Source organism: Equus przewalskii, chromosome X (assembly GCF_037783145.1).
Source record: "Equus przewalskii isolate Varuska chromosome X, EquPr2, whole genome shotgun sequence".
NCBI lineage: Eukaryota > Metazoa > Chordata > Mammalia > Perissodactyla > Equidae > Equus > Equus przewalskii.
The window spans coordinates 28,191,060-28,209,858 of NC_091863.1; the positions used below are offsets into that span (position 1 = coordinate 28,191,060).

The 18,799-nt window shown below is 38.1% G+C and overlaps 1 long non-coding RNA gene across 1 annotated transcript; it reads left to right on the forward strand.

Annotated features, from left to right (window-relative positions):
- Nucleotides 1-3,719: 3,719 nt before the first annotated feature.
- On the forward strand, nucleotides 3,720-18,420 carry LOC139080991 (uncharacterized). Its single transcript, XR_011535907.1, has 3 exons — nucleotides 3,720-3,913; nucleotides 11,598-11,701; nucleotides 15,292-18,420. It is a non-coding gene; the product is annotated as an uncharacterized lncRNA (long non-coding RNA).
- Nucleotides 18,421-18,799: the final 379 nt, after the last annotated feature.

Sequence of the window (18,799 nt, forward strand, 5' to 3'; positions counted from 1 at the left end):
TATATGTGGGACACCTGCCACAGCATGGCTTGACAAGTGGTGCATAGGTCTACACCGGAGATCCGAACTGGTGAATCCCAGGCTTCCAAAGCAGAGTGTGTGAACTTAACTGCTACGCCACTGGGCGGGCCTCCTGAAGTCCTTTGTCCATTTTTTAATTGGGTTATTTTATTTTTTGTTGTCATGTTGTAGGAGTTCTTTATGTATTCTGGATATTAATCCCTTATCAGATATAGGATTTGTAAATTTTTTTCTCATTTGGTAGGTTGCCTATTTACTCTGTTGATTGTTTCCTTTGATGCACAAAAACTTTTGAAGGCGGATGTAGTCTCATTTGTCTATTTTTGCTTGTGTTGTGTGTGCTTTTGGTGCCATATCCAAGAAATCATTGCCAAGTCTAATGTCATGAAGTTTTGCTCTATGTTTTCTTCTAGGAGTTCAATAGGTTCAAGTCTTATATTTAGGTGTTTAACCCATTTTGATTCAATTTTTGTATATAGTGTAAGGTAAGGGTCTGTTTTCCTTCTTTTGCCTGTGGATATTCAGTTTCCCCAATACCATTTGTTGAAGAGACCGTCTTTTCCCCATTGAGTGGTCCTGGCACTCTTGCTGAAGATCATTTGACCATGTATGTGAGGGTTTATTTCTGGGATCTCTGTACTATTCCATTGGCCTATTTGTCTGTCTTCATACCAGTACCACACTGTTTTTATTCTGTAGCTTTGTAATATGTTTTGAAATCAGGAAGTGCGATACCTTCAATTTTGTTCTTCTTTCTTAAGATTGTTTCGGCTATTTAAGGTCCTTTGAGATTCCACAGGAATTTTAGGATTTTTTTTCAATTTCTGCAAAAAATACCATTGAGATTTTGATAGGGGTGCATAGGTCCACGCCCAGGATCCAAACCTGCAAACCCCGGGCCACCAAAGCAGAGTGCTTGAACTTAACCGCTACACCACCAGGCCAGCCCTGATATAATAGTTTTGAAATGCCTAATTGTCAGGGCCCCTGACACTCCAGCATTGGTTGTAAAAGTCGATCTTGATCAACTGATAGTGAATTTTTTTTCTCTTGCTCTATCCAGGGGAAGAAGTACATTGAGATTTAATTTCAGTGAGTCAGAACTGACATCAGATCATATCCAAATAGAAATGACGTGTCGTTTTCATTTACTGATTCTAATTACTGACGTTTCTATTTACTGATGCTTTCACATCAATAAGTAGAAGTGAAATTCAAGTTCTATCTCCCCTCAAAGATTAATTTTTATAGCACTCTATGCAGACAAGTATTGCATAGTATGAAGGGAAATGTTATTGATGCCTCAAAAAGGTATATCTATTAAAGACTTTATAAATGAGATTAGTAGTTCACCAAAAGCAATATCATCTCACATTTAAAAAAAGTTTTGTCGGCAGCCAGCCCAGTGGTGCAGTGGTTAAGCTCGCACGTTCCGCTTCGGCAGCCTGGGGTTCACCGGTTCAGATCCTGGGTGTGGACCTAGGCACTGCTTATCAAGCCATGCTGTGGCAGGTGTCCCACATATAAAGAAGAGGATGCTGGGCACGGATGTTAGCTTGGGGCAGTCTTCCTCCGCAAAAAGAGGAGGCTTGGCAATAGATGTTAGCTCAGGGCTAATCTTCCTCAAAAAAAAAGAAGTTTTGTCAATATCATTCCTATCATCCTTGCGATACTGCCACAGAGATGGCTATTGTCATTTCCTTTTACTAAGTTAACTTAAAATATATATAAAATTTTTAAGTGTTCATTTAAGATTATTTTATATTTCTAGTCTTTTCTACTTATAAAACAATTAAAAACACTCCTAACTTGTGAATCTTTTTGAAATTTCCACCAGTAGGAATTTCAGTCACTGGTTTTATAATCTAGTGAGGAAACAATCTACTGACTATAAAAATAAATATGTAAGTAATGATTTGCAGATTATGAGCAAACCATTCATCGAATTTCACAGGCACCCAGCAAAGAAACACCTGCTCGGGAAGCCCAGCAGGAAAATAGGCAGCAGGTGCCACGATCTTGGAATTCGCTTGGAGTAAAACCACCCCTGGTTCCATTGAGGCAGAAAAAGGGTGTTATCTTCTTTTAGCTGTTATTGTTCTGTTCCCTAGAAATTCAGAATTACATTTATAGTTTATTTATAAATAGATTTAAAATATCTCCACATTTCTTAACTGACACATTTTGAATACCTATCAGTCTTTCAAATTTGCTAAAACTGATGCTTATTTACTTACTGGCTGACTGATTGCTTGTGAAACCTTACTTTTTTCCAGTCATTTAAGCTTCTAGTTTATTTTGGAAAATCATAATAAAAATAAGATAATATTCACTGAATTATAGGATTTGGATTCAAAATGCCCATTTCAAGCTATGACTCTTCCACTGGCTACCTATATGATTTTGAGTTAGCGATTTAACCTCACAGTTTTGTTTCTTATCTGCAAAGTAGGGTTGCTGTGATTATCACATGCTCATGGCCCAAGATATAATTGCTGAGTATATATTAGGTGCTATTTTGTGCTAAAAATACCTTAAATACCAAGATATGATCATTGAATTCGAAGGATTCCTTAAGGATCACCTATCCCAATCCTACATTTGACTGGTGAGGAAATTGAGTGAATTGTTGGCGATTACAAAATTAGTTAATGGCAGAATTAAGGTTTGGATCTAGATTTCTTAATCGACACTCTAATTTTCATTAACATTTCTTAATTCTAGTTCTTAAAGAGGATTTTTCTTAAAGAAGGAAAAGAAACCATTAAACGCAGTAGCTATATACTCATGGCAATTTGTAGTTGCAATATCACTTTCATGAATAAAGAATTTAATAAATAAATGTTAGAGTAACTCCGGATGTAGGACGTAGAACAGGATAAAGTGGCCAGATGGTTTATTTCAGCGTAAAAATATTTTTCCTGCCTATTTCAAGACTTCCCAAAATTTAAAAGAAAGCATTTTCTTCTCTGATTTAAGAGGAGAAAAACTAGCGCAGCAAAAGTGCAACTGTTGAGAGTGGGAAGGGTTGGATCGGGGTAAGGTTGAAAGAACAACCTCACAAAATTCTATCTTATAACAAAGAGGGGATGGATCCATGCTGATTTTCCTATGGAGAAAATCAATTCAAACAGAATAAGATAAGAGAAAGTATTTCCAATTGTTTTGAAAAGTAATGATTTCTGTACTGCTGTAGCAAGTATATACTTGTTATATTGATTACAAATTCAAAGTACTGATATATATATTGATATAAATTATACGCTATATATAATATGTATATTATATACATCTCTGTGTGCATATATATATATGTATGTGTATATATGCATATATATATATATACACACACACACACAAAAGTGTGTATGTCACTTTTCCTCATTAACATCATAGATTGGTCGTTCCAGTACCATCCTTAAACTAGGTGTCATTCTCAATACTGAGCATATTACACACGCTGAGTTTATTTACCTTTAGAGTTATCCTAGGAGGTATATACCATCTCCATTTTTGGTTGAAGAAATTGAGGCTCAAAATAGTTAAGTTCTTTATTGAAATTACAGAATCAAAGTTTTATTGTAGTTTTCTTTCACAGAACATTGGGTTATAATTCTGTGAGAACAGTGTGCCTCATTTAGGCCCCAGGATAGTCCAGCAGAAGCGTCCCACTCACGCCCGCAGGCAGGGCCATGGATTAGAGCAGAACCAGGGCTGATGTTCAGTCAGTAACAACCGCTTCAACTAAAATGATTGTTAACATTTGGAAATACTACTGTGCCACTTGGTCATTTCCTCTTGCCACAAACTTCCATGTGGATCTCCCACCTGCCTTGCACCAGTCTGCCTGATATATCCTTACGTGGGAATTTCTGGATTTCCCCACAATCCGGTAAGGCAGAAAGTGTAGCCGGCATAGCAGAATGTTCCTGTACCCTGTTCGGGGCTTTGCCTAGCAGCGAAGAAGTGAGGTGGGGAACTGACTGCCTCCTGCGTTCTCAATCCATTGGCCCAACCCACCTGGAAGCCAGGGAACAAAGGAGTCTAGGAAATGCAGTCTGTAGAGGTCAGCCTCCTGGGGCACAGAAGCAAGCAGGGGAGAGGTGAGAAGGGATCTGGTGGGGAAAACGCAGTAGAATCAGCACAGCAGTAGAATAGAAGATCATTACCGAAATTAAAATGAGCTCTAAAGCAATAAATAAATCTGCAATTCTGGCACAGCTGAGTTGATGGCCCTATGTTCATGTCTAATATAGGAAGCCTAAATTAAGAGAAGGAAAGCAGAGGATTTAGGTTTCAATTCTTTCAAGAGCAGTAGTTTTGTGCTGCAGTTGTTTCCTCTTCTGCTTCAGAAGTCTCTGTAATAACCCCTCTGGAGTCTATGTAGATGCAGGGCCCTGAAGTTGTCTATCTTTCCCCAACTGTCAGAAAATGTCAGCTCTTACCTCGCATTCACTAATAGTCCCATTGTTGAAGCAGGAACATCTGTTGAAGAAACGGATTTATGACAATAGTCCTTGGTGTTAGACTGTGGGGCTATTGGCTTTTCAGAACCCTGGGATGCCGAGGCCTGGGTATTTTTTCGGGAGACCTGTTTAGGAAGACCTTACTTTCTCTTGCTGAATATGTAATGTGAACATGCTCTTGTTCAGTTTTATTCAAGAGACAAGAATATCTAGTATTTATAAACATCTTTTAAATAGAAACATACAGATTCTTAAGTCTTCTAAGAGGATGATGTAAGCCTGATTATAAAAGTGCAGTAATATACAAGCCTGAGTATAAAAAAGCAGGAATTTGAATGTTTTAGACTCTGACAGGAATTTGCTTGCATGAGAGTACCACAAGGAGCTGTGTATGATGGAGGAACCCAGATTCCGGAGAAAAGCCCATGTGTGATACCCCTGAAGGAACCCTGTGTTATCACTGTACTTCCACTAAGTTCTATATAGTTGGCTCATTAATTTGGAAATGACATTATCTCCATCTATTAGTTTTCTAGGGCCGCTATAACAAAATTCCAAAGACAGGGCAGCTGAAATAAGAGAAATGTATTTTCTCACAGTTTTGTAGGGTAGAGCTATTCAAGGTGTAGGCGGGTTTATTTTCTTCTGAGACTTCTCTCCTTGACTTGCAGATGGCTGCCTTCTTGCTGTGAACTCACGTGGTCATCCCTCTGTCTATGTCGTTTGTGTCCTAATCTCCCTTTCTTATAAGGACACCAGTCATATTGGATTAGGGCCCATTTGAATGACCCCACTTTAACTTCATTTCCTTTTTAAAAACCCTATCTCCAAAAACAGTCACATTCTGAGTTATGGGGGTTAGGGCTTAAACATATGAATTTGGGGGGACACAATTCAGTCCTTAACACTCCATGACTTCTATTTTCACTGACCTGTAACCTCTTGATGTCCTCTACCTCAATATGTACTGCACTGTTACATAGCCTTAGTATGGCACGTTTTAGTTGGATGTCTATTCAATACCATTTGTCTCTTCCCTTTGTTCAGACTACCAAGATATTCTCTCAGATATCCACCTGTTTATGGGATCATTAGCACCAACAAGTAAGGTTGAATTGGCTTAGCTCAGTCAGCATATTCCATCCTTTTTGGCCACAGTCACTGGTGCATTGCTGGACATATGATCTGTGTGAGCCCAATCATTGTGAACTTTTAGGTTTCTTTCTTTTAGTGTGGCAGATATTTTTTCCTCCTGAATATGGACAAGAAAGCAGGCAACCTTTGGAGTTTTTGGCAGCCATCTTGGGACCATGGTGGGGAGCCTGGTCTAAGATGATGCTGCAGAAGGAGAGAGATGAAATGGATCAGGGTTCTTGTAGACTCCACTGATCTACTGAACCATCCTTAAAATTCACCCCACATCTGGACTTTCTAGCTACGTAAACAGATAAGTTTCCTTTATTGTTTGGGCCATACTCAGCTTGTCTTTTTGCAACAGAATGCATTCTGACACAAGGCAGGGATGCTTTGTGCTGTCTGATCTTTCAGAGACAACCTTCCACGAAATCAACAAATATTTATCGTTCATCTACTATGTATGTGCCAGTCACTCTACTAGGTTCAGGAGAGATGATATTATACAAATTAGATAACCCTTGCTTTCTTAGCTTACGATCTAGTGCAGGAGACAATCTTTCATTAAATGATCACACAAATAAATGTACAATTGCAACCTTTGATGAGCACAATATAAGAAATATACTCAGTGTTATAAAAGGAGGAACTCACTTGGTACTTGTTCCAGTTAAGTTTTCCCTAAGGAGAGGGCATTTACCCTGGAATTTGGAAGAAAGGTACTAGTTAACTAGGTGACGGAAAGGAACAACATGAACAAAGTCTCTGAATCAGGAAGGAAGATGGTAGAGCATTTAAGGAACTAAATAAATGACGGTGTGGGCGGCTCACATAGGTTAAGTGGGAGAGGGTATGGCATGGCATTCTTTTAAAACAATATGTGTTGAGGGATCTGAGGTCTGGGGTTTTTCTCATCCTATTTAAAAGCAAATTAGGTGCCACTAGTTCATGGTGCTCCTTATCTCAGGGGTGAGGCAACAGGAACTTCTCGTTATAAATTTTATCCTGAAAACACTGTGGACATTTCTTTCTCCATTTTACCTGGAAGATCCGGCATATTTGAGATATGTAAGGATTGGTGCAGAGTTTGCGTGTGTGCATGAATGTCTGTGTGTGTGTGTATTTACAGATATATGTGTGTTATGAATGTGTGCCTGTTTATGAATGTGTGTGCATGTGTGTATTTATAAATGTCTGTGTACGTATATGTGAATATTCGTGAATGTATATGTGTGTGTTGGGTATTTGTATATATTTATGAAAGTGTGTGTGTCTAGCAAAAGTACTAAGTAGAGGCTTGGCTCTGTTCATGCTATGGGGCCAGCCCTAAGCACACACATATAGTTATCTTCAGAATCCATTATGGTAAAGGGAGTTTTCTCTAAGATTGTCAAAAGGTCATCTTAGGACAAATGGGACATTTACCAAATTCTTCAAAGTTTATTGCAAACATCAGCATCAGTCCTTTCTGGCTCCTGCTCTCTGGACTCCTAAAAAAACATTTTAGGCCCGTCTGTCTTTCTGCCAAGAGTCAAGTTCCAAGAGAAGAGAGAAGTTATAGTTTGAACAAAAAAACAAACTCTGAACTGACCCTATGAGTACCAGACACTTAATTTCTTAATTTCTTCTCTCAAAGAAATCAATTTTTAGACTAAGTCTTCCTTATAGAAAATATCTGCAATGTTTGCCTCCAGGTTCATTATGCAGCAGGATGTCAGTAACACAGTCTGATGGATGTAGCAGAAGATTCAGCAAAAAGGACTATTTGAGAAAACAATATTAGACAACGTCTTTACAGAGAGTTACAAACCCAAAATTTAATAACATAGTAGACATGTTTTGATAAAATATTTTCAGCTATTGTATGCTATGAAGTAGAAGGAAATATAAGAAGCCATACTTTCTCTTAAGCGTGTTATATATTTGTGAGTCATATGAGACAACTGTTATCTTTAGTTATATAGGTAAATACGAAAATAGTTAAGGTACATCAAATATTGAAATAACAGTTCGAGTAGAATAGAATCCTGGCTGGCAGGGCAGGGTTAATTGATAAATGAATCCCAGAAATCAGTCATTATGTCAATTCAGAGAAGAAATGTCCTTTTCCAGTTGTAAAAAGCAGTGTCTTAACATAGAGAATAGATAGAACTTAAATTTAATAAATGGAAGGGGTTTATTAATCAGGATTATACTTGGCGGCTAGCTAAAGAAAACCCTCCAAACAGTGGCTCACGCACACACAAAGTCTAGGAACAGGCAATCCATGTTACTGGGAGGCTCAATATTCTTTTCAAGCACCCAAGCTCCTTTGGTCTTCCTGTGTATGGCTTTTGCCCTTATGCGCACAAGATGGCTGTTGCACTTCCAGCCATCACGTCTCCCCATTTTCCACGTAGGAGGACAGGAAAAGTATAAAATAAAAAGGGAAAGGTTCTTCTCATGATGATTTGCATTTTTATTTTTTGATGATAACCTTCCCCAAGGACTTTTGTGTGGGACTTGTCACACGGCCACCTCTAACTGCAAGTGTGGCTAAGAAGTCAAGGATTTCCCTTTCTAGCTTCAACAGTAGAGGAAAGTGAGAGAGTTGGTATAGTTGTTGAGTGAGCCAACATATAGGATCTGCTTCAAGGGTAAGTCATCCCAGCACATAATCTGCAAGTCTGAACTACAGAGGAAGGAAAGCACAAGGTATACTGTAGGGGGCAGTAACTAAACCTTGTTGGTTGAAATGTAGGAAATACTAAAAGAATAGTTAGGGAAAATACTACAAAGATGGTTGGGGCCTGTACTAGGTTGAATAGTGTACCCTCAAAATTCATGACTGCCTAGAACCCCAGAATGTGACCTCAGAGCATGGCCCTACAGACACCTTGATTTTGGACTTTGGGCATTCAGATCCATGGGAGAATACATTTCTGTTGTTTTAAGCCCCCCGGTTTACGGTACTTTGTTATGGCAGCCCCAGGAAACTAATACCGGGCCCTATTGTGAAGTTCATGGATGATCAGATTTAGAATGGAGTCATTATGTTATTGACGAATATCTCAAAAGTGTTCTTGAGTGTCCTTCAAGATGTTGGACGATGTTCTGCAAAAAATGATTCTCATGAATTAATTTGAGAATTACTTCATATCTTAGCTCTAACTTGGAAATTCACATGGAGTTTTCGGGATACCAAAGTTTCTGGAAGGTAGAGAAACTGGCTTTATTTACTCTGTTCAACTCTATTTCTCACGTACATTTGGTCACAGATTCCTTTTTTCATCAAAGACCATGTAACATGTCCAGAGACATATACGTTCTGAGGATCTTGGGTGAGACATGCTAATGTAGGGAATGACGAGTACCTGAACCAGTGTCATGTTTAGGAAATAGAATCCAGCAGATATGTGTAAGATAGAGTGGAAAGGAGAGGAGCTGGAGGCAGGAAGAGCAAAATACAAACGGGGGGATGGTGATGAGAAAAAGATCAATGGTAAAGAGATAACCAAGGGAGAATGCACAAGGCATGGAGACATTGCTAGACAACTCTCTTCTATTTACAAAACAGCAACTACAGTATTAAATAGACCTTTTTACATGTAAAATTTCTTTTGTCAAATTTTGGACTAGTGTTCACTACAGCACTGTAGGAGTTTCATTATTTTCTTATTTATTTATTTTGGTTTGTTTATTTTACCTGGATGTGTATAAATATATTTTCCTATATCACTTGAATGTGGTATTTCTCATTGTACATGCTCAAGAATTTAGCCAGTGGTTTGATCCCCAAAAAGCAGATGAAGGGCATGAAGAAGAAAAGGATCTACAATGAAAACATAGTCTTAAATTCCTCTAATCTAATTTCTGACCGATGGCTAAGGAGGTATCAACCTCTGAGGAGTCGCTCCCCTCTCCTCCATTCCACCCCACCTGCCCAAGCTGAGCTAGGACTGTCTGGACTTCTTACCTCCAGGAGAGGCCAGTGAGAATTTTTCCTCATCTCAGTTTCTGGAAGTGCTTATTACATTCCATGGATCTGCAACTGCAGAATTTAGATCAAGTTTCCACCAAGAGACCGGAGAGGAGGAAAATGCCACATATGGTTGGAAATTTGGAAATTTCCAAATTTGGAAAACCGGAGTTTTCCACTGATAGGTGGCATTCATTAAAGCTAGATTTAGTATCAGTAAATTAGTTTGAAAGGTTTATCTAAAAACATGTCATAAACTCCTTCCTACTATATCCCTTACTTAGACTGTGTCTAAAATCAGTAACAATATTCTAGGCTTTGATGACAGGCAATTCTCTGGAACCTTTGCCGCCACTCCCCCGAACAATTCTACGCCACGGTGCTCACTCCAGGTTGAGTGCCGTAGATTTGTTCTATTCCTACTTGAGGGCGAAACTGAACAAGAAATGGCAGCTGCATTTTAAATTGAGGTAACATTTAGAATGATTTAAGAAACTTGATTAATGAGAACACAGACTTTTAAGATTCAGTCATTAGGAGGCTTGTTTTTACCTGTTTCATGTTTGAAACAAGTTCTAAATAATGTTCCATCAACCTGTTATAAAGCATTTATAAATGGCATTGCATAGAATTATTTACACGTCTCTTGAACATGATAAAACACTTCTTATAATAAATTATTATGTAAACGGCAGTGCTATTAATCATTCATTAAATGTTAATAACATTTCTCAATGTTTATTTCCTTTAAGATGGCAAGAAAAATAGGTATTTCATATTGAAAAATATCAACTGAAACAAAGATTTTATTTTTTTCCAGATTTGACTCTAGACTGAAACAGATTTTTACCTTTTAAAAAATCTAGGGACTGGCCCCGTGGCCGAGTGGTTAAGTTTGCGCGCTCCACTTCAGCTGCCAAGGGTTTCACTGGTTCGGATCCCGGGCGCGGACATGGCACCACTCATCAGGCCATGCTGAGGCAGCGTCCCATATAGCACAACCAGAGGCGCTCACAGCTAGAATCTACAACTGTACTGGGGGCGCTTTGGGGAGAGAAGAAGAAGAAAAACAAAAAGGAAGATCAGAAATAGATGTTAGCTCAGGTGCCAATCTTTAAAAAAGAGAAAAAATTCTAGTTACTGATGGTAACTAGACTTATTGTGGTGATCACTTTGTAGTGTATACAAATATCAAATTATTACACTATACATCTGAAACTAATATAACATATATATCAATTTTACCTCAGTAAAAATATTCTAATTATTGACATTAATGAAGATGAAAAGAACATGTTTGCGTTTTTATAAGACACCCAGTCTCTACAGTAAAGAAGAGCTCTGTGAGAATATAAGGAAAAAACTTAAAATTGGATCGTGCATCATAATTTTAAACATTCTTAGTATTTCCTAAGGAAAGTATCTCTAAATATTTCCTCACATTAGTATTTAATATATTTGTGCAATCTTCTGGTGATGATCAGTTAAGTTGGAAATATTCCAATTAATAGGTCCTGATAGCATCAAAATAATTTGGTATTTCCACACAGAATCACTAGCTGGCATTCTTTACATCGTATGGAGTGCTGCAAAATCAAAACTGAGCCACACTAGTAAATGGAGATGGGGTGATTTTGCATAATGACCATTCTGTTAATCAGCTAATCCCAATATACCAGAAGAGGTGGTAAACAAAATTAGCACTTAGACTTTTGAGGGGATGGGGAATATCGTGTTGGGAATCCATATCTGATATGGTAGGTGTGGATCTAGGGTACGCAATATTGGAGTCTGACAGTGTATTCCGAAAAGGTTGTCCTGCAGAACCTTCCTTCAGAGACTGGGCCTTACTTATGTCAATGCTTGGGATGTGTTAAGTCCTTAGACTAGAAAGAAGAACTTAGAAAGAAAGTCATATTTGGGTCAAAAAGAGCAAAAGAACCTCATTTTGGACTTTGCTTTGTTGAGTTTAGACCTTTAGCAATCTAGAATTATGCATGGGCTCTTTTTCTTGACAGATATTCAAGTTTTGCTTCATGGAAATGTGTCGTGAGTTTCATAGAGAGGCTTTTCAGTAAAGTCAAGTCAAGTCCTCAAATCGAAAACAGGCAAACTGCACCTTGTAAGTCAGGGTATCTAGGTTTGTGTTTCCCTCTGTGTTTATTTCCATTTGGTTACCCTCTAACTCTGGTCTTTTCAAAGCTCTGTTCTGTGGAAAAATCTAGGCGTTCGAAAGACCCTCCTCCAGAAGGTAGGCCCTAGGATCCCTGATTCTGCTTTATCTGGAGAAGCTCCGTGTTGATTGAAATTTTTTAAAAATGACAAATTGAAACCACTACTTTAACCTTTAATAAAGTCAGCAGAGCTGTAATATATTCAGAGATGAGTTTTGTGGCTATTAGGGAGTTTCCCTACTCGTCTCTCTTCCAATCTCCGTTTCCACCCCTGGCCAATATGGTGGTCTCTATAGTAACTAGCAAGAAACACAAACAGAAAATAAATTTCAAAAAGTATTTTGGAATTTTGATGTAGAATTGTGATTTCCCTCTGGGAAATTCTCATTTCGTTATTATTGGATGCTTTATTTTAATAAGAAGGTCATGGTTTTCTTCCCTAACCTAAGTTGTTTTTCTAAGAGTTGCAGACATCGTTGACAAAATAAGTTGGAAGTATGGAGAGGTGAAGTGAGATTTACAATACATTAATTCTGGATTAATATAACTGTAGATTTAGTTCCTTAAAGTAGAAATCTGTGATTGGAAAAGCTGTCATTTGAAATACCTTCAGATGAGCACAGACCCAATTGATTGGTAAAATATGCCCAGGACTTCAAAGTATCTTTATTTTTTTATTTACTTTTTATTATTTTTTTTTTGAAGAAGATTAGCCCTGAGCTAACTACTGCCAATCTTTCTCTTTTTGCTGAGGAAGACTGGCCCTGGGCTAACATCCATGCCCATCTTCCTCTACTTTATATGTGGGACACCTACCACAGCATAGTGTGCCAGGTGGCGCCATGTCCGCACCTGGGATCTGAACCAGCGAACCCTGGGCCGCTGAGAAGCGGAACGTGCAAACTTAACCACTGTGCCACCGGGCCGGCCCCCCAACTTTTCTTTTTTGTGGACTTAAAATATCAAATTAGAGGCCGGCCCCGTGGCCAAGTGGTTAAGTTCACACACTCTACTTCGGCGGCCCAGGGTTTCACGGGTTCAAATCCTGGGCGTGGACATGGCACTGCTCATCAAGCCATGCTGAGGCGGCATCCCACATGCCACAACTAGAAGGACCCACAACTAAAAATATACAACTATGTACCGGGGGTCTTTGAGGAGAAAAAGGAAAAAAAAATAAAATCTTAAAAGAAAAAAGAATGGTGAGTTAAATCAGTCTTCAATCAAATAACAGCTTTGTGCATAAGAAAAATGAGAACATCATAAAGTAACAAATCATTCAAAAGGGGCAGATCACCAAAATGGAATTAACAGAGTATAAGTTTCCTAAATATTAGAATTGTTGTCTAGTTTCTACTACCACCTGAGACAGCTTTTCTTCATTATGCCTCCTGGAGCGACTGTGAAAAATGAAGGAATTGGACATTGTTATCTCTAAAGTTTCACCTTGTGACATATTACTGTATTCTATCAATTCTAAGATGCACACTTCCCACATTTTAACTTCTCTGAAATCAGAATGTGTCTGTATCTTACAGCCACCATTGTCCAGCTAGCACTGATGTCGTACTTCTCATTGTCTACCCATATGCACTCTGGTTCATAGCTTTTAATATCATTTCAGTCAAGTTCTGTTACGAAACATGTTGAGTGTCATTGCTTTACAATGTTATCAGTAATTACAATATCATTTGGTTTGAAATATAGAATCACTTGGCCATGCAAATACAGCAGTAGGGCACAAATTTGATGCTATTAAAGCAAATATTTATCTTTGGGGGACTAAACACAATTTCATGATTTTGTGCAAAGAACTACAAAAATGTTTCGTGAGATCTTAGAGAGATTCTCATCATAAATAGACATTGCTGTTTTAGGTTTTGTTACATTCTTTTGAAATTGCCTAATATTCTCCACGTAATGTCACTCTAGGCTGGAGAAATTTCCAAGTCGCTTGGAAAGAGAAGAGAAAACTTAAAGCAAAAGAGGCTAGTGTGACCAGATGATGTGTCATGCCAGACTTTCATTAAAGCAGTATATCATAATTTAATTTGTGACATATTTCTTCCTTGATTGTTTTAATGAGTCTTACAATTGGTAATCTCTTAGTTTTGAAGAAACATTGTATGTGCTTCTAAGCAGCCAAAATTGATTTCCCAAATTTCAGGTATTATCGCACACATTTTACTCACATATATGATTCCGGATCTCTTATACAGCTGACTCTTAAGTTATATAGAGTCCTAAAAAATTGGTTTAAATGCACAACAGATTGGAGAAACAATTCATGCTTTTTTTAGTGGGGAAGAGAAGTTTTACTTTCTACTTTACAATGTCTACATAAAACTAGCTATAGAGTCAATATCACGTCGGATTTCGTACTTGTGATATCACAATGAATTTACAAGCAAACTCTAAACAAAGAGACTGAAATACTATGAATCATTTTGTGAGCTGCACTGACATGTTGGAATCATTAGAAATAAAGATTTTCTGCTGTTAATTCAGTTGTGGTTATCACACACAAAAGTCATGATCAGAGGCTAAATGTAATCTGTGCATCAATAATCTTGATAATTTTTATAACTTTCAATGAGTTTTCAGATTGCAAATGAGAAATCCCAGATTACTCGCCATTTATGAAGTGTCGTCAAATACTATAATGCCAGAGTAAAGTAGGGAGAGTTCTCACCTACATATTAAAAATAAGGCTTAGGTGTTAAACTGGGAAAAACTGCTTTCCAATGCATATATTTTTTAAATAGCCAACTGCAACATTTTCGCAAGAGTTGCTTTTCTGTGCTTTGTGCGTCGGTTATTTTTCTTCATGTATGCAGCAGTGTTTGCAATTATTGGCTATCTTTTACTCCTGATTTCCCTTGTAGAAGATTGATTAGCACAATCAGTCACTGGAAAGCAATTTTCATCACCAAAGGCAGCTTCTTTTCTCTCTTGATTAGCAGCCCTGCTGCAAGTTATTCAGCAGAAAAAGATAATCTGCAAGAACACCACCAGACAAACATTCTGATAAGAAAAAGAGGGTTGAACCTGAATACTGCTGACAGTGTCCCAGGTAGACACAAGATCAGTGAAGCCTTGCTGCCTCACGCTGCTGTGACATTCCTCTTTTATTTGGAGAATTGGGCCTTTAGTACTGGCTTTTGTCTTTTCTCATTTCTGTATGAATCCTTGGGCCTTTAGAATACACATTTGCCTGTGTTCTCTGTGAAGAGAGGGACAATGCCTATCACATGTCAGTATCACAAACTAATGATCCCTAATTTCTATATATATGTTCTGTCACCCACACTAAAAGCAGTGTCTATCTGAAGAAATAAGTCAAACGAAATTCAATTGAACCAGATAATTGTCTGCTTGTTCCTTTAAATTATGTACTATTGTGTAATACATATTAGTTCTCCAGTTTCAACTTAGAGTAAGTTTAGGGAGGAAATATTTACGTCAGCAAAGAAAAAAGATGAAAGGGGAAGTTCAATAATTCTTTCTTCCTAAAGCTTGCTTTACTTTCTCTCCTCAGAAAGAAGAATGCCTGGAGAAGAAGCATGACAGAGTGGAAAAGTTAATACATTTTGAGACCATGCATATTTGGTTAAAATTCCCAGCAGGCCCGCTTGAGAGCTGTGTGGCTTTGAACAAGCCAATTAACATTCCTGAACCTCAGTTCTCTCATCTGTAAAATGAGCACAAAAGTAACTACTTTGTCAGGATTACAGATATTGTATACAAAAAGCCCAACTCAGAGTAGGTTCTCAGTAAATGATAACTGATTTGTTACTTACATGTATATCTATTTATTTATCTTCCTACCTATTTATTTATTTAGATATCTAGAGAGACGGATATAATAACAGAAGACCAAATTGGAGCTGTACTTTCCCGCCTTCACTTGGAGGTGAAAGGTAGAGAATCCTCATTTAAATGTTAAACTCCAGTATGGTTTTAACCCATGTAATACTGAAGCACCAAGTGGCCTGAACAGTGCTGCATTAGATGAAAACACAATTGACTATCTAAAACCAACTGGAGAGCCGTTTAATTTTTAAACTTCAGTCTCTAAAGACATGATTATGTATGTTTATACTTTTTAACGATCAACACAAATTTAAAGCCTCTTTCTCCTTTTCTCTCTGTCACAATATCACAGGCATAGCAGCAGAATCAAAGACTTCCCCTCCTTGTACTGAAAGGCTCCCACACTGCAGAACCTAGTCTCCTCCAGCCCGTATCCTCTCTTCCTCCCAGATGTGGTCCAGTCCGTTCTCTGTCCTCACCACTTACTCTCCGCTGTTTCCAGTATAGATCAAATCTATCCATCCTCTATCATCCTTTATCTTGCTGTTTCTCCAATTCTGCCCAACCAAAGGCCCAGGAATGAGCAGGTAGAGGTGGACAGGGCAGCAGCTATGAATACTCTTTAGTTAACTACTCCCCCATCACTCTCCCCTCCGGCTACGTGTTGAATATGAATCAAATTCAGAGGGGCCAGTTCCTTTGTTTCCTGTCATTCAGGGTATTGGGAAGAAGATTCCTTGGGTTTTCTTAACTTCTTTTATTATAATTTCCATCAATGTGTTAGCAGAGAGTAAAAAGAAAATTTTATATGTTATAGAAAACCAAGAACTGGTTTGTGATTATAGCACTCACGTGGTGGCAGCCTCTGAAAACGGCATAAAGCGTTTTTGAAGTTGGGACCTGTTTTATTGATTTACAAGGAAAGTTCCACTAAATGAATGTCTGAATGGACTAAGGGTATGGTTAAGAATGGATAATAATCAAGGCCAAAATTTTTTATTTTATAGAAAGCAAAGCTGAAGATTTTTTTTTCTGAAAATTAGGTAATGAATGTTAGGAAAAACTGTACAGGGTCAGACTAATTGTATTTTGTCTTCACCTCCTTTATGCTTGGGGGCATTTCTAGCTAACATTTCCAACCTCCAGAAAAGAAAGGCACAATGTACCAGTCAATTTCCTAAAATACAAAATAAAGCCTACCTCATGCGTCATGTGAATAAGCTATTAAGAGCTGAGCCTGGTTGCAGCATAACTTCCTCCGAATTACCGTGATAATTCAAATGTAAAAGGCTTCACAACAGTTTTGCAAGGAAGGAAATAGACTGGGGGAACAGACCAACCTACACCAAATTTAAACTTACACACTCCCAGCTGCTAGGAAAACACGAAACTGTATCAAAAGGGAAGCAAGGACTGTAGAAAATTTTCTGACTATTAGCACGAGGTTAATGTAGTGTATTTTTGCTGTAAAGAGTAAAATTAATTTTAGCAAATAGTGGCCCTCTATCATTGTTTCTTTATTAATAATGTGTGCAACCAATCCAGTTATTTCTTAAAATGTGTAAATTTAATTAAAAATCACCTATTAAAACTATGATATAGTTACTCACATTCACCAAATGGTTGGCACCAACAGCGTTTTACATGCTGACAGTCCTGCGTATATTGTCTCTCAGCCATCGCAGCAACCCTCGTAGGGAAGATTTATAAAATTAACAGAATGACTAGGACACATATTAATTACAAGCATTTCAAGTTCCGTAGTTTCAGATTTAGGGAGCCCTGTTCTTCACTGCAGCAGTCGCACATTCAGCTGTATGGAGATGTGTGAATGCAAAGGCAATAGAAATTATACCTGCAATTTTTGGCATCGCCCCATGAAATCACATCGGAATGACCTTACATGGCCTCGATACATGGGAATATAGAATCAGGTGTTCCATGTGATGATCAAATGGGGAAAGGCATTTCAAGTAACTGAGACCTTTACCTACGTGAGAAAGTTCATGTATGTGGTGTCTACTAGGAATTTTACTCTAGAATTCAATGCTCCTAATAGGCGCTTCTTCTCTCACTAGACAAATTGGATTTATTTCCTGCCACCTAACTCTTTCCAAGAAAGCTCTGTTATCTTTTATCTACTATGTGTAATATGTTCCCAAGTTCACAACCTCTTCTAGATTTTTGCAAATAAATGCTGTCTCTTATTGTTCTGGGATCTGTTCTTCATGAACTACAGGGTGATCGCCTTAAAATGTCAACTGGATCATGCCATCTCCTCCCCGAAACTTTTCAAAGATTTCTCATTATACCTAAAATAATATCTCGACTCGTTTGGGAGCCGACTTCTGCCTTCCTCAGCAAACTCTTTGCACACCACTGCCCTGCTAATGCCTCCCTGTGCTACTCACTCCTGACCTCCTTTCATTCGCTCAAACACCCAAAGTCCTTACGTCAGGGCTTTGGTACATCTCCCTCCTTGCCCTTTCCGTGCCTGGCTTCTTCTCATCCCTGAGGACATGCTGTACACAGTTGCTTCTCAGAGACACCTTCCTTGAGTTTTCAATTGAAATGAGGTTCCTTGTACATTTAAAAAAGACAAACTTACACTTTATATCGCACTCGTTATGGCTCTTAACTGTGCGTACTTATGTGATCATTTGTTTGTCTCCTCCAGACAAGTAAATATGTAAATACGTGGGCTTTATCTATTTCACTCAACACAGTATTCTTAGAGCCTAGCACTGTGCCAACATTTCTCGAAATGGATGAATTTATGCTGTCTCAACTCTCCTTTAAATGGACTGGACAAATTCAGTCAATGTATCTGTAAAAAATAAGTATAAATTTCTCCCCTTCCTAAGATCTCCTGTCCATATGGCTTTTGTTTTGCTATTTTTTTGTTCAGGTGGTTATAAGTGGTGGTTATAGAAACAGATATTAGTAAGCACTGAATTGTTTTCTATAATAGAGTAAGAAAATAGTGTCATTGAGGGAATATGGTTCAACTGAGGAGTAGAGAGATTCAGGAAATGTCAAGAGGACAGAGTGTGACTTGGGGTGGTGGAATTGGGGAGAAATCTCCTGTACCTAGATGACCAACGGATTTGAAGGATAAGCATATATAACATGCAATTTAAATTTACTTTGATATATCATGCTCATATATTATTCAATAGAATTCTTCTTTTTTTTTTTGAGGAAGATTAGCCCTGAGCTAACATCTGCCACCA